This window comes from Falco punctatus, assembly GCF_963210335.1.
Source record: "Falco punctatus genome assembly, chromosome: 7".
In the NCBI taxonomy this organism is placed as follows: Eukaryota; Metazoa; Chordata; class Aves; order Falconiformes; family Falconidae; genus Falco; species Falco punctatus.
Genome location: NC_137587.1, coordinates 41,257,786 through 41,275,727, shown reverse-complemented (window position 1 = coordinate 41,275,727; position 17,942 = coordinate 41,257,786). Strand labels below are relative to the sequence as shown.

The 17,942-nt window shown below is 42.3% G+C and overlaps 1 protein-coding gene across 3 annotated transcripts in view; it reads right to left on the bottom strand.

Annotated features, from left to right (window-relative positions):
* Positions 1-8,938, bottom strand: part of PPM1A (protein phosphatase, Mg2+/Mn2+ dependent 1A) — a 37,562-nt gene extending 28,624 nt beyond the window's left edge. For 2 of the 3 annotated variants that reach the window (XM_080394514.1, XM_080394515.1), the window contains exon 1: positions 8,203-8,938. The gene's annotated coding sequence lies outside the window, so the exon portion shown is untranslated. The remainder of the gene's footprint in view (positions 1-8,202) is intronic. The other variant, XM_080394513.1, reaches the window with a different exon arrangement.
* Positions 8,939-17,942: the final 9,004 nt, after the last annotated feature.

Genomic DNA, 17,942 nt, shown 5'->3' with positions numbered 1-17,942 from the left:
TTTCTTAAAATACCTTTTCCTCTTCCTACCTAACTTTCCTGCAGACAACTAAACCTGTTCCAAAGTTAAACTAGGAGCTTCTAGTCTCAATATGAATGTATGTTGGCTGAGGTTCAAACTCTCTCCAAAGGAGATGTATGTAATCTGATTTTTAAAAAAAGAAAGCCCTGGATGTTGAAAAAGATAATTAACCTCTAATAAATTATTCCTGCAGAAATTTGAAAGATGGTGATGTAGTTTCAAGATTTATGGAGTTGCTTTCATTTTACTATGGTCAGTTACTGCAGAAAATTAACTTCTTTCGCGAATCACTAGCACCACTACCAGAAACAGAAAAATCATTATATTGATTCTGAGAGGACATACAACTTATATCAACAAGTACCACTTGCTCATCATGATCCTAACATGACTTGCACCCTCAGAACACAACTAAGGTAACAATTCTTGGTCTGGAAAGAGCTCTTTCTTCTTTCTAAATATTTGTACTACAAATTAGAGGTGGGAAAGCGTAAGAAACCCCCCCACGAGGCAGCAGTATTAAAGTACAAGCAGCCCAATCACTATGGAAAACTGCGTAGACAACCAAAACGGTGTAAGGACTTTGAAAATCAATCAGGTAGCTCTGCATAAATTCATATACTGCTGTTTGAACAGTATGAGAATGAAAAAGCCAAGGTCCTTGCTTGAAACATTAATAAGCAGAAAACATGCCCATGCTGGTGACTTGCTCAGCACCTTTCTGGTTATACTTAATTTTCCAAAAATTTCTACTTAAAAGTGTTGGAAGATAAACAAAAGACACCCATTTTAGACACGGAGATTAGACAACTACTTTGTTAATAGCACACAAACTCCTGCAGACTCCAGCCAAAATTCAAAGCTCCTTTGGAATAAGCACTGTAAAAAGGAACTGGAAGATCCAAGGAAGCTGCAGTCTATGTAGACAGAAGTTGGGAGGAGGAAAGGCCTTGCTTCATCTTATATATCAATGAGAGAAAGATTCAAAAATTTTAAAAGAGCAAGGCAAACAAGTGAAAATAAGAATCCCTACCAAACTGCTCATGTCAGAAAGAGTACACAGTGCTATGCAGCTATTCCAACAGAACTACACACAGCAAGTTTCACCAGAGAGAAAATACAGGTGAAAAGGAAACAGAAAATGACAACAGAAGAATGGAGTTACAGTAAGTGCTAAGAACTGAATTACATTTCCCCCACACACACACAGTATTTGTACCACCAAGCGGGCTCTGCCACTGTCACCTACCATCACAACAGACTATTACCCCACTCCTAGGCATCATGGGCCTAACTGGCAATTCTTACTTGAGCATAAGCCTCTGAAAGAAGAGAATCGAACAGATCTGAACACATCACATGCTTCAAGTAATAGCTAATATAACCCCGTGTTCTTTAAATTTACTTTTTAAAAAATCTCTCATTTACAGCTTGAAGCCTCAGCATCTTCGTTCACTGCTAGTGTTACCAATCAAACAATACCTGCCTTAAAAAAACCAAGTTGAGGATTCATAGCGGAATGTTTTCTTTAGGGGAAGAACCATACTATTCCACTGCTACTTCTGCATCAGAAAGAAGAAAACCCACACAAAACCCAAAGAGCATTTGCTTCTTCATCAAGTCCAGCTAGACATATTTAGAAAAATCAAGGCAGAATTGGAGTCCTAGCTCATCCTGCCACTACCCCCAAACCGGAAGTGAAGTTACTGGGTAAAAAGCCTCTACACCAGAATGACTTATTAGAATGACCAGGACTGTTCAGGTTGCTCAAAAGCCACCAGAGTAAAGTCAAGCTACTGCCAATTTGTCTTTGTCAAGTGTTTTAGGTGAAGTGTTACAATAAACCAGGAAAATGATGCTACATGGAAAAAGGTACCAGTGGGATTATTCACTGAGACTCCAAAAAACAAAAACAATAATTAAAAAAAACCAACAGAACACTAAGTGCATTAATTGAACCATTCCTGAAATACGGCAAATAAATATAAAAAAATTTAAAAATTACATGCACACTCACTCTCTCATCTGTTGTGATGAAGTTCAGGACACTGCCACTTTTTGGGGTTTCTTAACAGTTAACATCATTTAGCATTGTCACCTGTGGTAGCGTGGATGAAGTCTTGTAGAATCCCACCATCCTTCTGTCACGCTGTTTCACCAATAATCTCACAACAAACAACTTAGTGTGACGATTCCATTTTCTTTAGGTATCTAGGACTGTATTAATGTAAAATCTATCTCCTCTTTCCTTCTGTCTCCAGTTGCTCACCAAAGTAACAGCTCTTCCTGAAACAATTATTTAAAGCTTTCAAACTTCAGATCCTCCTAACTTCAACAATAAGTATCAGCCACCTATTTCTGATTTGTCTTACAAGTAATTTATTTATCAGTATGGAAGAATAAAACTCAAGTGAAAATATGGTTTATACAGATAGTGCTTTGGAATAAAATAAAAATAAACTATTCAGAGAATACGCAACCAGTATGCATGTGCCCAGTGATTAGAAGGGCATAAAGGGCCCAAAATTTCCTGTTTAGCCAAGTACTCAATATTATGAAATAATTCCAAGTAAGATACATAAGCCATTTCCCAGACCCTTCATTCTACATGAAATTATTTGTGGGGTTCTAATCTCAGCAACATAACCACTATTCTGGTGGACATAGGAAAAGCAGCATACAGGATACTTAAAACCTGATGACTACACATGGGAACGGGAATAAAATAGGAAATGTTGTGAAGTGTACAGCTGTAACCTGGCTTTGCCTGCAAGGAAATGACATCAAAACTATGCCAGAAGCACATTAAGACATGGAAGTCAAAGCCTCAAGGCTTAGGAAAAGCTGGAGTTTGTTCATTTGTACACACAGAGCTTTTATTTACAAAGCTATTTTGCCCTCACGTCCCCAGCATTCCTATCTCATTAAAAGAACAAGGACAGAGGATGACTGCTGCAATAAAGCAGATTTTTTCCCGCCTCAAGACTACATAAAAATATAAAAAAAAGAAACCAAGCGAAACCCCCTATTGTTTTATCCTTTTATGCAGACAATGACCTGCAGGACAGGCGGCTTTCCTCAGAGGGTCACACTGATTACCAAGTTCCCTTCTATCAATATCAGTGTGGAGCTGACATTTGCCTAGATGAACAAGGCAGTAAGGTGCTCTCCCGAGTCCAAACTTAAGTTCACCACAGCTCTAAATCTTCTGGTCACCAAATGTCACTGTCAAATTCACCTGCTCTTCAAAATATAAACAATGCCAGTGCCAGCATTTCCAAAGCTTTCAGGGCCTCATTCTGCAGCCTCCAAGTAGTTCTTCATGGAGAGCAGTAGTACTAGGTTTTTAAGAAGGACCTGTCCAAATATCTATTATAATTGATTGGGGGAACCAGACAACTATTGACTGAAACTGCTTATTTCTTCATGAAACGTTACTACAATTTCATCCTAATCACTTACCTGCCCACATTTTCCTGCATTCTGCACCCCTTTCCAAATATCAGGCTTTACTTAACTTAGCAGACAGCTGGAGGACTCCTTAAACTCATCTCCAAACACAGAACTCAGGCTTTACACAGTTTACACAGTTCTCATGGCTACTGCATTTTAGGGCATTTCATAAGTAAAAAATGCGACGTAATTTTACGCACAAATAGCTATGATATATGGTCAAGGAGAATACAGGCTACCATTCAAATTCCAGATCAAAATTAAAGTTGGCAGTTAAAATGAATTGTACGCATAGATACAGAAAACCCTTCAAGTTACAGCTGAGACCCTGTTTCATCCTCTAGGTCACAATCCAGCAAGACATTTAAGTATGACAGCAACATCATTCATCTGAGCAGTCCCACATAATTCAGTTGCATGTGGCACATCTGGGTAAGCACATTTAAGTACTTTGCTTTATTTAAACTGCAGCTATCAGAACACAAGTCACGTTACACTTGAGTTTCTTGGGTTTGTAAACTATTATCTTAGAACACTTTAGAGACCTTTTTATCTACTAAAATAATCTTATCTGAATGGAGAACTAAGATGTTGGCAATTAAAAGGCTAATGTACTTTTTTCTCTATGTGTAAACTGCTAGCATTTCTCTACATTTTAATACTGAAACCTGATCAGCCAGTTTTGGTTTTTTCCTCTGCATCACTTAGATGCTCTTTTGCTACTATACTGCTACGAAGTTTATACTCTAAACAGCAGAAATGTACTTCATTGAACTATGTGTATAGTAAGGAAGTTTTTATTCTGTTGTTTTAGTCACATATAAACACCTTTTTAGAAAAGCTGTTAAAAAAATCTGAGCAACTGTTTCACATATTTATAAACACACTGTTTTTTAGACTTCAGTAGCAAGCTGAAATATCCATTAGTTAACGGTACATGAAAACAAAAAATTTAAAATAAACACTCAGTAAAACAAACTCTTGTTCAGCTTAAAAACAAACAGAAATTTAAAAAAAACAAAACAAAACAAAAAGACTTGACATACATCTGTAACTTAGTATGTGGTTTAACACAGAGCAGAGTTCAGCAGACAGAAATACTGAAAAGCAGACCATACAGCACTGGTTTAACACCAGTAACACTCAGCCAGGTGCTGCCTCTACTCAGGAACAAAAATCAGTCTACTCACTCCCATAGTATCACACTTGCTTTCCTCTCCAGCCCAATTACAATCTCCTTGGTCCAAACATTCTTCCTAGTCTTAAGATTTAAATTATTTACTCTATCAATATCAAATCTTAATAAATCCTAAATTGTTCCTTCACAGACAGATAGCAACAGGAACAACATGAAGAAGCTACAAGCAGATAATGCTGTCTCCACTGTGATCTACACCACATCATGGCTCAAATAGACGAATCCTTCTTAAAGATCATTTTTATGCACTGGCTAATGGAATGTACATAAAATGCCATATAAACCACATTCTATGTAAATTCCCTCAATCTCCTAAATATCTTAAGAACACCGGCATTTTTTCAGGGATTACATAGTGTTTACATGGACTTTATACTTTGCCATTCTTTCAAGGAAGAGCAATGGAGTTAAGAATGTTTAAATTTTACATGTTTATTTCTTTTCCTAGTATTTTTAACTGAAATTTGGGTCACGTGACTTAAACTACAGAGATCTGCAAGAGTTCAGCAACAAAGTAGTATCCAAAAAGAGCTTAATTTTCAAAAGAACAAATGACACTACAGGTTCCATCATTTAGAACAGTTACAGATGATACATCGATGTTTCAAAAAACCCATAAAAGTAAGGTATAATTTCTGAGAGAAGAGGAACAAAAATTACAAAGGGCCATGTGCAATAGTAAGAATAAATGTTGCCTGACTCAGGTGTAGCTATGATAACCCACTACTGTCTTGACTTCAAACACTGTTACTGTTCAAGTCTTTAAAATGAGCTGCAGGTTTGCAGACACAGAACGAATACGATTCATATTCATTCCAAAACGTGCTTATTTAACAGCACAACCTACATCATTCAATCACTTAATTGCAATGCAGTTCTGCTCAGCCAATTACATAAAACAGTATTTTTACATCAGAATAAACCTGAACATATAAAAATTAAGTCAATAGTAGTATCAGTATTTTAGGAGGAAATATGTTATTGTTAAATTACTTATATTCAGGTCGTCTTGTGAAAGCAGCTGCTTTGTATTCCCTACTTCCACTAAAAAGGAAAAGTGCAGTAAGATCTTTTATTGACAGCTGCATTCAAAAACATACCAGTTACATAAGTTTGCAAATTACACTGTGCCAGTTAAATATCTAAGCATTTTAAGAACTGTCGTTAAAATGCTATCTCAGCAAGAATGACTCAACTTCACTGCCTAAGCTGCACTTCAGATAAGCAACTAGCTTGATTTTATAGAAAAAACTTTTTTGTATTCTGCTTTAATCCAAATTGCACTAAGTGAGTTTGCTTGTTTAGACCTGCAAGCTTCACCAGTCATTTGGCATTTCCATCTCTCCTCCTTATTTCAACAAAAGTATCTTAAGCTTACCTATAGACAGTTAAGCAAATACTTGGGAAACAAGTACAGTTTTCTACTGTACCTCAAGGGGAGAGATTTACCAGACAACCACCAGCCAAAGGACTACACCTACAAACCAGAGCTAAGCCTTGCCTGTATACCAGAAAAACACAGCTATGCCAGAAAAGCGTGAGAGTACAGACCAGCTCTCTCCAGTACAAGCTACATTTATCAGAGGGTTTTATCAGATATCTATGTCTGTGAGGAAAACATTAATAACTGGCATGATGCATCAGCAAGTCTTTTACTCTCAGCCCAATCTCACAAACAAAAGACAGACCCAGAAAGGCCTGGAAGAGAAAACTTTAGGGGCAGCTATCCCTACCCCAGGGAAAAACGCTGGTACACCTATCAAAACTGCTTTCCTTCAATGCCTTATCCTGATTGCCACTTTGACTGGATAGGTCAACTGTAAAACTTCCTGACCCACATTCCCCCCCCACCCCCCGGCATCTCTGATGTTATTCACAGAAAAACTATGAACGGCAACAGAAAGGAAGCTATCAAGAGAAGAAATTTGGGTAGAACTTGCACAGTTCTTGGTCATTTGGCAAGTCACACAGGGTCCCGAGGAACAGCAGCCGTATTCCTTTAATTTCACTAGTGCTTCACAAATCCTGCTTCAGCCACCTAACCACTGATAATGTACATGTACAGGCTCAGCAAAGTGCTGCCTACACAGGCTCATGTTTGGAAAGTTTTTTCCTAGAATCACAGGAGTTAGAACTTCTACTTTACAGTTCTACTTACTCTGATGTTAAATGTCACAATCTAAGGAGAACGTATCACCTACCTTCAAACCTACTGCTCTCAGGATCTAACACTGCCTTTTGTTTACAAATAAATAAATGAATCTTCTGTATGACACGCAGGACCTTAAACCTTAGGGTTACCACACAGGCCATCTTAATAACTAGGACTTTCTCTTTTCACAAAAGGTACAACTCAAAAAAAAATTAGTTCCTCCCACATACTACCGTAAACTTAAACATTAGTTTTGCAACACCAAAACTTTGCCATACACATGGCAACACTGGAAAACTGAAGCTGTACTAATTAAATACAAATACATTAACGAACAGATGTCTACAAAATCAGTTCTTCTGAAACTAACTTGCTGACAGTCTTAAAACTGTATCCTATCCTATCTATTATAATGCAGCTAATGTAATAAAAAGATTACACATATGCTCAGAAACTCTGGCATTTAACATGCAAGCCCAATTATCCAGTACATCACTGGACAACTTTTTAATACAGGAGAGTTGCTTTTAACACGCATGCTATGACAGATCTCAGATCATCAGCGTAACCTTCGCTCACGACATTGTTTTCAAAGGCAGCAAAATCTCTCTCAAACTTTAGGCGTTGGCAAGGGAAAACCGCCCGCTGCATAATAATGTCACTATTTGGGGAGTGCTTGATGCTCCGACCCTCGCTAGGGTGGGGTGCTTTATAAATAGATGCGGGTTTTTTTTCCCTAGTGCCGTGCCCCAAGCGTTTGGGTGGCGATGGGAGAGGAGGCTGTTTATAGCCATTATTAAATGAACTCTGGATCGGCCAAGAAAGGAGGGGGGAGGGAGAAAAGGAAAGCTGCTGCTACCTGAGCCGGGCCCAAACCCCTCTGTACGACGTCGTCGTCCTCCTCCCTTTCTTTCCCCATGCCCAGCCCCAAGGGGCTGCCCTACCACCCCCCACCCTTTTGCAAAGGCGCCTGCAATGCAGGGGCTGCGCAGCGGAGCTCCGCGGCCAGGCCACCTTCAGCCCAGGGGGGGCGGGGGGGGCTCCCGGCAGCAGCATCTCGAACAGGCCCGCACCCGCGCCGCCCCCCGCCCCATCTCCCTCCCTCTCGCCGCCCCGACCAGGTACCAGCAGCCGCCGCCAGGGATGGCGCCTGGCTCCTCACCCGGGCCGCAGGAGGCACGGCCCCCGCCACGGGCTCCCCCCTCCCGCAGGGCCGAGAGGCAGAGCAGCCCCCGCGCAGGCCGCCCCCGCTTGTTTACAGGCCCCGCGGCCCAGGCGGCGGCGGCCGCAGCTCGCCCAGCGCCCGGCGCAGCCCGGCCCCGCCGCTGCCCCCTCAGCCCGGCCCGCCGGAAGCCCCGCGCGGCGCGGCACCACTTACCCCCCGGCCGCGGCGGACGGCGCCGGCTGTGGCGGACAGGGCCGCGCTCCCGAAGGTGCGTGGGGGCAGGGAGGCCGGGGGCAGGCGGGGACGTCCGCGGAGGGGCCGGCGGCGGGCGGGCGGGCCGGGGGAGAGGGGGAAGGAGGGGGAGAAGGAGGAGGGGGGCACCCGGCTGGCGGCCTCGCCTCAGCTCATTCACAGGCGGCGGCTGCGGAGGGCGGCTCTCTGCCCAGGGGGAGCCCAGCGCTCATTTCGCCTCCGCTCCGCTCCTCGCTCGCCGCCGCCGGCCCCCCGCCCCGGCCCCCTCCCGCCCGCCCGAGCTCCGCGCCCACTCGCGGAGCGCCGCGGACCGCCGTCCGCCCCCCGCCTCTCCCGCGGACGGACACACAGACACACACACACAAACGCGCGCGCGCACTGCGCCGCCGCCTCCGCCTCCTCTCTGCGCAGGCGCGTCCCGCGCGCCCGCCGCGCGCTCGTGCCTGCTGCCGTTCCCCTCCCCCCACCCGCCCCGCCGCGGCCACCGCGCGCGCGCCGCAGGGGACGGGGTGGGAGGTGGGGGCGGAGGCGGGAGTGGGTGCGCGCGCGCGCCCCGTCGCCCTTTTCCCTCCCCGCCGGGGCCGCCCCCGCCATTAAAAACCAAAACAGAACAGAAACGCAACAAAACTCCAAACGCGACAAACGCCGCTTTTCGGGGCAAAACCCCGCCCTATGCCGCGCGCGGGGTACCCGGATGTCGGGGCCGGCAGAGCCGCGGGGGGGCGGGGCGCCGCTACGGGTATGACATCACCCCCCGCCCCGCCCCCCCTGCTTCGCCGCGCTGCGCAGGCGCGAGGGAGCGGCACGAGCGCGGGCGGGCTGGGGCGGTCGGAGACGTCATGGGCGCCGCCTGTCTCTCTCAGGGGAGAGACCGGGGCGAGCGCTGGCGGCTCCGGCGGTGGGACTCGGTGCCGGTGTCGTGGCGGCAGCTCACGCTCGCTGCTCTCCTGAGGCCGGGGGAGCGGGCAGTGAGAGCCAAGCTGCGGCCCCGGCGGGGCCAGCCGCAGTGGCGTGCCTGTCCCCCTGAGGGGGCGCGGGGAGCAGCGTCTCTCGCCGCTCGGCGGGGCCGCGCCGCCCCGCTGGTGTCCTGGCCCAAGGCCGCAGGGACACGCTGGGGGATCTCACCCTGCTACAGCAGAGCCCCGCAGGCTTCGCCGCTGGCAGCACAACTGCTGGCCAAATCAGCAGCGGATTACCAGCCATGAATGCTTAATGGGTTTCATAATCCCATGATTTTCAGTAGCCCTTTGATGAAGCCTGGCCTGTTGACAAAAGGGACAGGAGCCCGTTCAGGGAGCGACGGGGAGCACATGTAGGGGATGGGCTTTTAGAGAAACCTGCTTCGCCTCACGGAGGGTGACAATGTGGCGGGGGTGCTCGGGGAGGTTGCGCTGGGAGCGGGGTGGCTCAGGGACTCCTGTACGGCGAATTCCAGCCAAGTTAGGGTTAAATCATAGGGCTGGGGATTTTTGAGGTGGATTCAAGGAGTGCTTTTAACGGCAGCATTAGGAATGCATAGTAGTTTTGAGGCTGTGAAGAAGGCATTCAGTACAGAGGACAAGATACTGAAGAGGGCTTGGGAAAGGTGAAGCGGGTACTTGGGTAAAGGATCGAGAAGGTTGTCTACTTAGATAGTTCCCGTCTTCAGCAGCAATCAGAGTGAACACCCCTACGTTAAGGTTTACCGAAACAGTATTTGGAAAGACATCAAACTGCTGGTTATGTTGCCCTAGCCATTGCAGATAACAATCGGTGCAGCAGCATCTGGAGCGTGCCAGCAGCTGAGGGCAGTTAATGGAGGGCTCTTGCTCGGATAAGACCTACAGCAACAGCAAAGCCCTACCCAGAGATAGCTAGAAGAGCTGTAACACGTAACAAAACCTCATCGTTGTAAGGCTTTCCTGTAATAGATAAATTGACTGTTTCAGTGGGGTTACAACATCTCCAGTTTCCATTGCTGACTGTGGCTGAATGGTATGTTTGGACCCAATCACACTGTATTCATCCTAATCATGTTTGTTAGCATAATACTGAGCACTGCTCGGTAGTGCTGAGTGTTGGGTAAACTATTTCAGGCCTTTGAATTGTAGTTAAATACAGCAAAATTCCTTAGCAGAAAGAAACCTTGAAAATACGTTTCAGGGGAGCAGCATACATGTAGCGTATTCCACAAGGAGGGGGACATTTTGGAAGGTTATGGGGTAATTCCCATCATCTTCATCAATACAATTTTGAATTTCTTCTTGGTATCTAAAGACAATTGGTTACAATTTTGATGCAGTTCAGATTTTTAAAACTGCATTTCTCCGTGCCCCCATCCCCCCCACACCTTCTACAGTGTACAGACAAGGTAGAGGTTATGCAGAATTGTTTCCTGCAGGCATGTGCCATGCTTCCTTAACCTCTACAAACATAAATTTAATTCTTCATCCTCCTTTTCCGCTTCAGTAAGTCTCCCCTGACACTGAATTATATACAATTGTGAATTTCATTTAGATTCTGTTACCTACAGCTGTGGGTTTGTGTGTGGCCTTTTTTTTAATAAAAGTGAATGAAAACATGGCCCAGCTTTTTTTTTTTTTTTTTTTTTTTTTGTGATGCCCTACTTTTAAGCTGCAAGAATGTAATGACAGCAGAGAGTTCGCTGCTGTCATTTTCTATTTATATGTTTTTCTTGGGAAATTGGATGGAGTCAAATTACCACAGTATTTTCTTAAAGTGTAACTTTTATTTAGTTTGCTAGTTTTGCCTGGCTTGTTGTACTGACAATGGTAATAAATATTTACAAGAAATCCAAACATCACATGTAATTAGGATAAAAAATCTGTGTGTAATGTATGCCTTTACTATGTATATTTGTAGCTAGCTGCTGAGACTACATCTCCCAGCATACAGCTCTATTTTCTCTTTAGCTGTAGATCAAGATGGGATACAGATGATTGGAACCTGTAGTCACTAGAGTCATTAGCACCTAGAAGCCAGTAACAAGAACCACTGTGAAACTATTTCAACACTGCATCATAAACCATAACTGAATTATGGAGAATATTCATATTTCACTGTTTGGAACCAGAGATTTCTATTAGTATAGTAAGGCATATTCAAAGTGACATGCTGTTCCACAGTGTATTTTTAAATAATATTAGTTTTAGAGAATTATTTCTGCTTCCTGTTACAGCTTTAAAAAAGTCTTTAGATGGATGGTATTTGCCAAGAGCATTTCCAAAAAAAATCTATGTATCTAAATAAATAGATATTTTCCACCTATTCACACTTGTTTATTACAGGCAGAAGGGTGATTTTTTTTTTCAGTTAAAACTGTCAATTTAGAAAATTCCACACTTTGCCCAATGAAGCTGTTCCCAATGACATAATTTCCTATAAAAAGAGAATAGGAGAATGCAGTTGTCACAGGATCACATGGCAATTTAACTGCATTTTGGAATCTGTTTCCATCATAATGGCCATATTCTGTAGGAGTCTGCTGTAATTGCTGTGTGTAATATTGCTTCTTTTAACTCATTCAGTTTTAATACCAGTTGGTTAAACTTCTGTTAGAAGGTATATCATGAGGTGTTGGAATTTTGTCTGTATGCTCCTTAAACAGGAGACATTTAATACAATTATTAACTGTTATGTTGCCGGATTTAGATTTCTTGATCCCTAAATAAAAAAGCCGTACTTCTTCCAAGTGTCTCACCTGTAGTTTATTCAAAAGGTCAGAAAAAATGGAGCCTTTTGGTTTCAGCTTCCCTTACTTACCATCCCTGTTTCTCCTCTCTTATATTGTGTGCCATGAATGTAGGCAGGGAATAATGTATTTGAAGTTACTCTGCAGCCTAGAAAGCTGGTAGACTGTGTTTTTGATTGTTTGGAATAGGGTTTGTATCACCAAATAATACTCATTTAAATATTAGATGTATAATCAAGGTGTTGTCCAAGCTGTCTTGCTTCAGTGGAGGGAGACAGGCACCTTCAGATAATCATTACTCCCATGCTTGCACTGCTGTCTAAAGCAGGTTGGGTGAGTTGCCTTCTGAAGGTGACTTTTTCTCTCCTATAGTTTCCGTGACTACAGAAGAAGCTCAGATGATCACCTAAACTGGACCCCTAATTTTCAGATGGCTAAAATGGATCACCTGTGGTACTTAGAAGTTACCTAATAGAAACTGTCATATTAATGATATGTGTAGCTTGTAATAGTGTGATCATGAACTTGCCAGAACTTTCTACTTGGCTTGTGAAGTACTGATGCCCTGCCCCATCTCTTCTCCAGTGGGCTGTACCTGTTTTTGGGATCTAAAAGCCAGCTGGATGACTATGCTTCAGGCTTTATGTCTTCTTGGTACTGTTGCTGCAACGCCCTGCTGTGATGACATGTGTAGGTATCTGCTAAGGCAGCTGTGCCATTGGGAACTTCATAAAATGCCAGTACTGTAGCTATGATTAATAATCACATGATGTTTAATCATCAAAAGCGCACACCTAGGGTGTATCCTGTATCCAAACTGAATTTATCTGAAAGATGTCACAAACACTTTGGTCTTTTGAAGAACATCCTGTGTGAATGTCCCGCGTTCTTGAAATGCAGGAGTTCTGATAAAAGTCACTTTCTGCTAGAGTCTTGAAAAGTGCTACACGAACTGCCACACAGGCTCCTCTGAGATGAGATTTATGCTTTCCTGACAGCTTTTCAATACAACATTCAGACAGTTGGGACATTTGTTAAAAAACAATTCTAGTAATTTTCAGTTGACAAAATTAGGTGCAAAATCATTAGGGCATCACAATGTGGTTTTCTTATTCTAGCTATAAGAGAAAGCAAGCAGTGCTTGGTTATGGGGGGGGGGGGTCCAGTGAGAATTTGCTGATGGAAGTAACTTGCAATTCTGGAAAGTCAGCAAAAGCAAAGTACAGTAAAGACCAAAATCCTTTTATGCTGAAAATTAATATAAAGCTTTATTTTAGAATGTTGTTATTATTTTTGTCCCTCCATTTTTCTCCTACTTTTATGTATGGGAGATATGGGAAGAGCATGACACTTCCCAATGTCTTAAAAAGACCAAAATAAGACGACAAAAATTCAGGCAGCTCAGGAAGCTAACTGCAGTTTGTCAAGGTTTTCAGAGCTCATTTGCAAATCACCTACATTTCATGTTTCCTTCTACCTGTAGCAAGACGTCACTAAAGACCTGGTGGCCAGGAAAATTTGCTTTTCGTGTGAAATGGGGAAATTAAGAGCATCAATATAGTCTACGAGCATTTTAAAGAAAATTAAAAATGAGGGGGGAAAAAGAAAACCAGTTAAATACTGATTTTATTCCCCTCCCTTTAGAATCTCAGCTGCCTCAGTAATTGATATGGAGAAGTCTTGCTAGAAAGCCTGTGTGCCCTGAACTTGTTATATAAAAAGGGACAAGACAGACCTAGAATAATAGAACTGTTTAGGTTGGAAGAGACCTTTAAAATCATCGAGTCCAACTGTGAACCCAGCACTGCCAAGCCCACCCCTAAACCATGTCCCTAAGTGCCACATCTACATGTCTTTTCTATACCTCCAGGGAGGTGTTTAACGTCTGAGGAAGTGCTGGCGTGGCGTGCCAGGGTATGCCAGTTCATCTTGGCCCCTGTGCTATCTACCCAATTTGTGATGGTACAACGGAAATGGTCTCTTTGGGACCATCTGCATTACTCCTCAACGCAGAGACCATGAATCAGCTTAAAGCAACATTAGTAGAAAACATCAGTTGATCTGCAGTATTCTACGGGCTGGGTTGAATTCACACCTGACTGGTCTCCAGCACAGCTACCTTCCATGGTCCTTTCCAACCTGAGGGGAGTACACTTTATTGAATCTTCATCTGTCAGTGGTGAATGTTTACAACGTCTTTGTGTTCCATTGCTGAAAGTTTAATTTTCTTGACAGGATCATCTTTTGCTATAAAACAAGCCGTGAAGTAAAGAACAACCAGAATATTTTATCAGCTAGGCTTTAGCTTATTCTGTTCATTAGATGGATTTTCTGTTTTAAAAATGTGAGGGTATATGTAAGTTGCTGGTTTCATTTGCTATTAGTAGTCCGTGCATGAAAGCCTGTACCCTGAAAGTCAGTGACAAAGCTTCCATTGACCTCAGCGTTGCAGGATCAAACCCTTAGTCATTAGCATGTTGTAAAAACGGCTGTTATCCCAGCCAGTTTTAATGGGCCTGCCTACAATTGTCAGTTGTTTAACCTAAAAATTAGCTTAGCAATCACAGCGAAAATTACATGTCAGACTGTTGATGCATAAGAATACTTCATACTGAGTCATCATGAGTCTTATGATGCTCTTAAAGTTTTATAATTATTAACATTCAAGCTAAAGACTGAAATTCAATAAAGACTGGAATTTCCAGATGTGAAGGAGATAAGTCCTGATGAGAGGATAAGATTTATATTCTGTAAAACTATTTTTTTTTAATTACTGGTCGTTTTCTTCTTTAAATAGTTGGATCTAGTCATGTTCTTTGTACAACCAAACACTTACTTTTTGCTACATTCGTTCATATAAATCTGTTGAATCAGTTGTCTCTTTTAACAAGCCTGTTATCTGGACAGAGCTGAGGGGATAATTTTTTTGTGTCAATTAAACAGTTAAACTAAACTAAAATCAGCATGTCAGAATCAAATAGTCAAGGTGTGGAGATATTTTAAATGTAAACATTGCTCAGTATTTTGCATAATAGGTTTTCCACAGTACCAGGGGTTCTGGAGAGTCCAGGATCTAAAGGATAACCTTATTCTGGTTTTGCCACTTCGCCTTTTTTAGTTGACAACATAAGTGAAGTTTAGTTGCATTACATAGGTGCTGGTGTGGTATGGCTGTTAAGAAGTAAAGACATTGTTTCATGTTTTCTGGCATAAGGGACATAATAAAAATGGATATGAAATCAAAAGCTATATGTGATGGATTTCTTAGGAAAGCAAACCAAGTAGTAATTTGGATTTTACCATTTTTATGACAACCCTCACCCCCCACCCCTCAACAGTGTTATGTTACTTTGGGAATGGTGCAGAACAAAATACTAGCAAAGCGATAAAGCCCGTTATGAAAACTATCTGTGTAGCAAGAACTTGTGCAACTCATGCTCAGAGTTTCAGGAGGAGGAACCTATGAGGAAAGGAAAATCTCATATTGCAGATCACATTAGCTTAAGTTCTTCTTTTAGTGCAAGTAATGTGGTGCAGCTTCGTGTTAGAGTATTACTCAAAATGTGGATGCTACTTGGAGATAGTTCAGGTCTCCACCCTAAACAGAAAAGTATCCTTCCTTCTCAGGAAATTTCAATTAATCCAATGGATTAGGAGTACAACTACTTCTTGAGAGATTTGGGAATGTGATTTCTTTCAAGGATTTGAAATAAGTTTGTTTTCTTGCTTGTTTTCATTCATTGTAGTATATCACTCATATTTATCAAGGCAATTCTGTTTCCATATATTTGTGTGTAGAGGCATACATTATATTTTTACAAGCACACTTCTTTTTTTTCATTTTTTAACTTTTATAGGAATAATCAGAATAATTGGCTAGTACTTGACATTTATTGTGCTGTATTCTGATTACTCCCTTGTGTTGTTTTACTCTGTTTTATGTTCAAAATACATACTATAATCCCTGGATTATATTATTTTAAATATTTTTGTTATATTATAAGGAAAAAAGCTTGTCTTACAAAGATGAGAAAAACAATGAGGTGAAAAAGGGAAAGCACTGGTGATGTTAATTCACAGCAGCCTGCTGAAAATGGGATTGGAATCATTAGCTCACTCTACAGAGGTCACAAGATTGCCATTCTATGACATAAATTTCAATTAATATAGACAGTGTCTCAACATGAAAGTAGCAGTTGACCTGAGCTGAACCCAAGTTAGATGAAAGGCTCATTAACAGTTAGCAAATAGGAATCTTCCTGCAAGTGCAAACTGAAAAGCAAAATTACATACCTTCAGGACACTGAGCAAACACTTAATTCTGCTGCGAACTCTCTAGGTAGAATTTGTGAATACTCAAAGATAGCAGTTGTGGAATGCTTCGTTCTCATCTTGCTGCGAGAGCAACCTACTGAGAAACCGCAGTAAACCCCAACACCATTCTGATGCTATTTCTAGTGTTGTCTACAAAAATAAATTGTAGGATCTTTGCTGAACATGAATGCTAAAAGCACTGAAGTTGATCCAATGCTTTTCAAGTTAAACTCAAGTTTCTCAGTGACTTCAGCAATTCTGGATTGGGTTTAAATGTATTTGCTCAGAGAAGCATCAGTACTGTCAAAATTACTTTCATCTGTTTAAGATGGATTAATGATACAGTAGTCACTTATCATGAAATCATAGAATAATTTTGGTTGGAAGGGACTTATGGAAGTCATCTAGTTCAACCCCCGGCTCAAAGCAGGTCCAGTGAGATGGAGTTGCTTAGGTCTTTGTCCAGCTAAGTTTTGATATCTTTGAGAATGGAAATTCCACCTCTCTGGGCACCTGTTCCTGTGTTTCCAGTCAGAATTTCCCACGTTGCAATTTGTGTCCGTTGTCTCTTGTGTTATCACCGTGTGCCTCTGAAAAGGGTCTGCAGTTGAAGACAGCGATAATATCTTCCCTTAGCCCTCTCTTCTTACAGCTGAACAAAGATGGTTCTCTAAGTCTCTCTTCATCTTGGTGGCCCTCTGCTGCACTTTGTCCAGTATGTTGAAGAATTCACTTATGCAGGAAAGGTAACGGGAGGCTGCTTACATAGCTTTGATTTAAATACTTGTGGCTAGTATCTTGCCTGTTGCTATAATATATAAGGTGCTTTTAAACATAATTAAAAAACTCGGCTATGCAAAATAAAACATTACTATCTTTTGCAACTCTTCTGAAGCTCTCTGGGTAGATATCTGTGCTACCATATACAGCCGGCTGATGGATCCTCAAAGCACCTGGTTGCTTACACTGAGGCTTAATGCCAAGTAAAAGTAAAAGTTGACTTGAGAAAGTGGAATAGGTGAAATGCTCATTAGATCGTGTACATCTTGGATTTGTGTTCCTGTAGATTTAAAACAAAACTTCTTGCAGCATACCATCCCATACACCTCAGAAGATGAACAAGGCCACCTTCCTGACAGACCCACATCTGCCTGATCCTGGGCAGCAGGAAACTTTTTTAGGTGTTGATAGTAGTTAGAGCAGACTTAGAGCTACTTTGTCTTGGGTGAGGTTACCAGAAAGGGCCTACTGGCGTTCCAGGTGTACCAAGCTTCCCTTCTCCCAACACCAGCATGCCTTCTCCTTCAACGGGTTAAGAAAGCGCTGTGCTGTAATCCACTTCTCTGACACCCAGGGACTTCCCCAGATGAATGATTAGATCAGCTCCCTGTTTTATTGTGCGGCTGGAATGGAAGCTAGTATTTAGGTACTGTATCTCCTTACTTCTTTACCTCATTATCTAAGCAGGACTACTGCCTGTGACTTTTGTTAACTGAGATACATAGAAAAAAACCATCCCCAATAGTGTATGCTTCTAGAGCTCCTTACATAATATCGTCATTAAAATGACAATCACAGGGTTCTGCTAAGAGCCAGGTCAGACTGTCGTCAGCTTTTTAGGCCACGTTCACTTTTGGACTTTTTGCCTGAGAAATTCCACAGGTTCACATGCTTCATTATGCAATTATATTCTTGA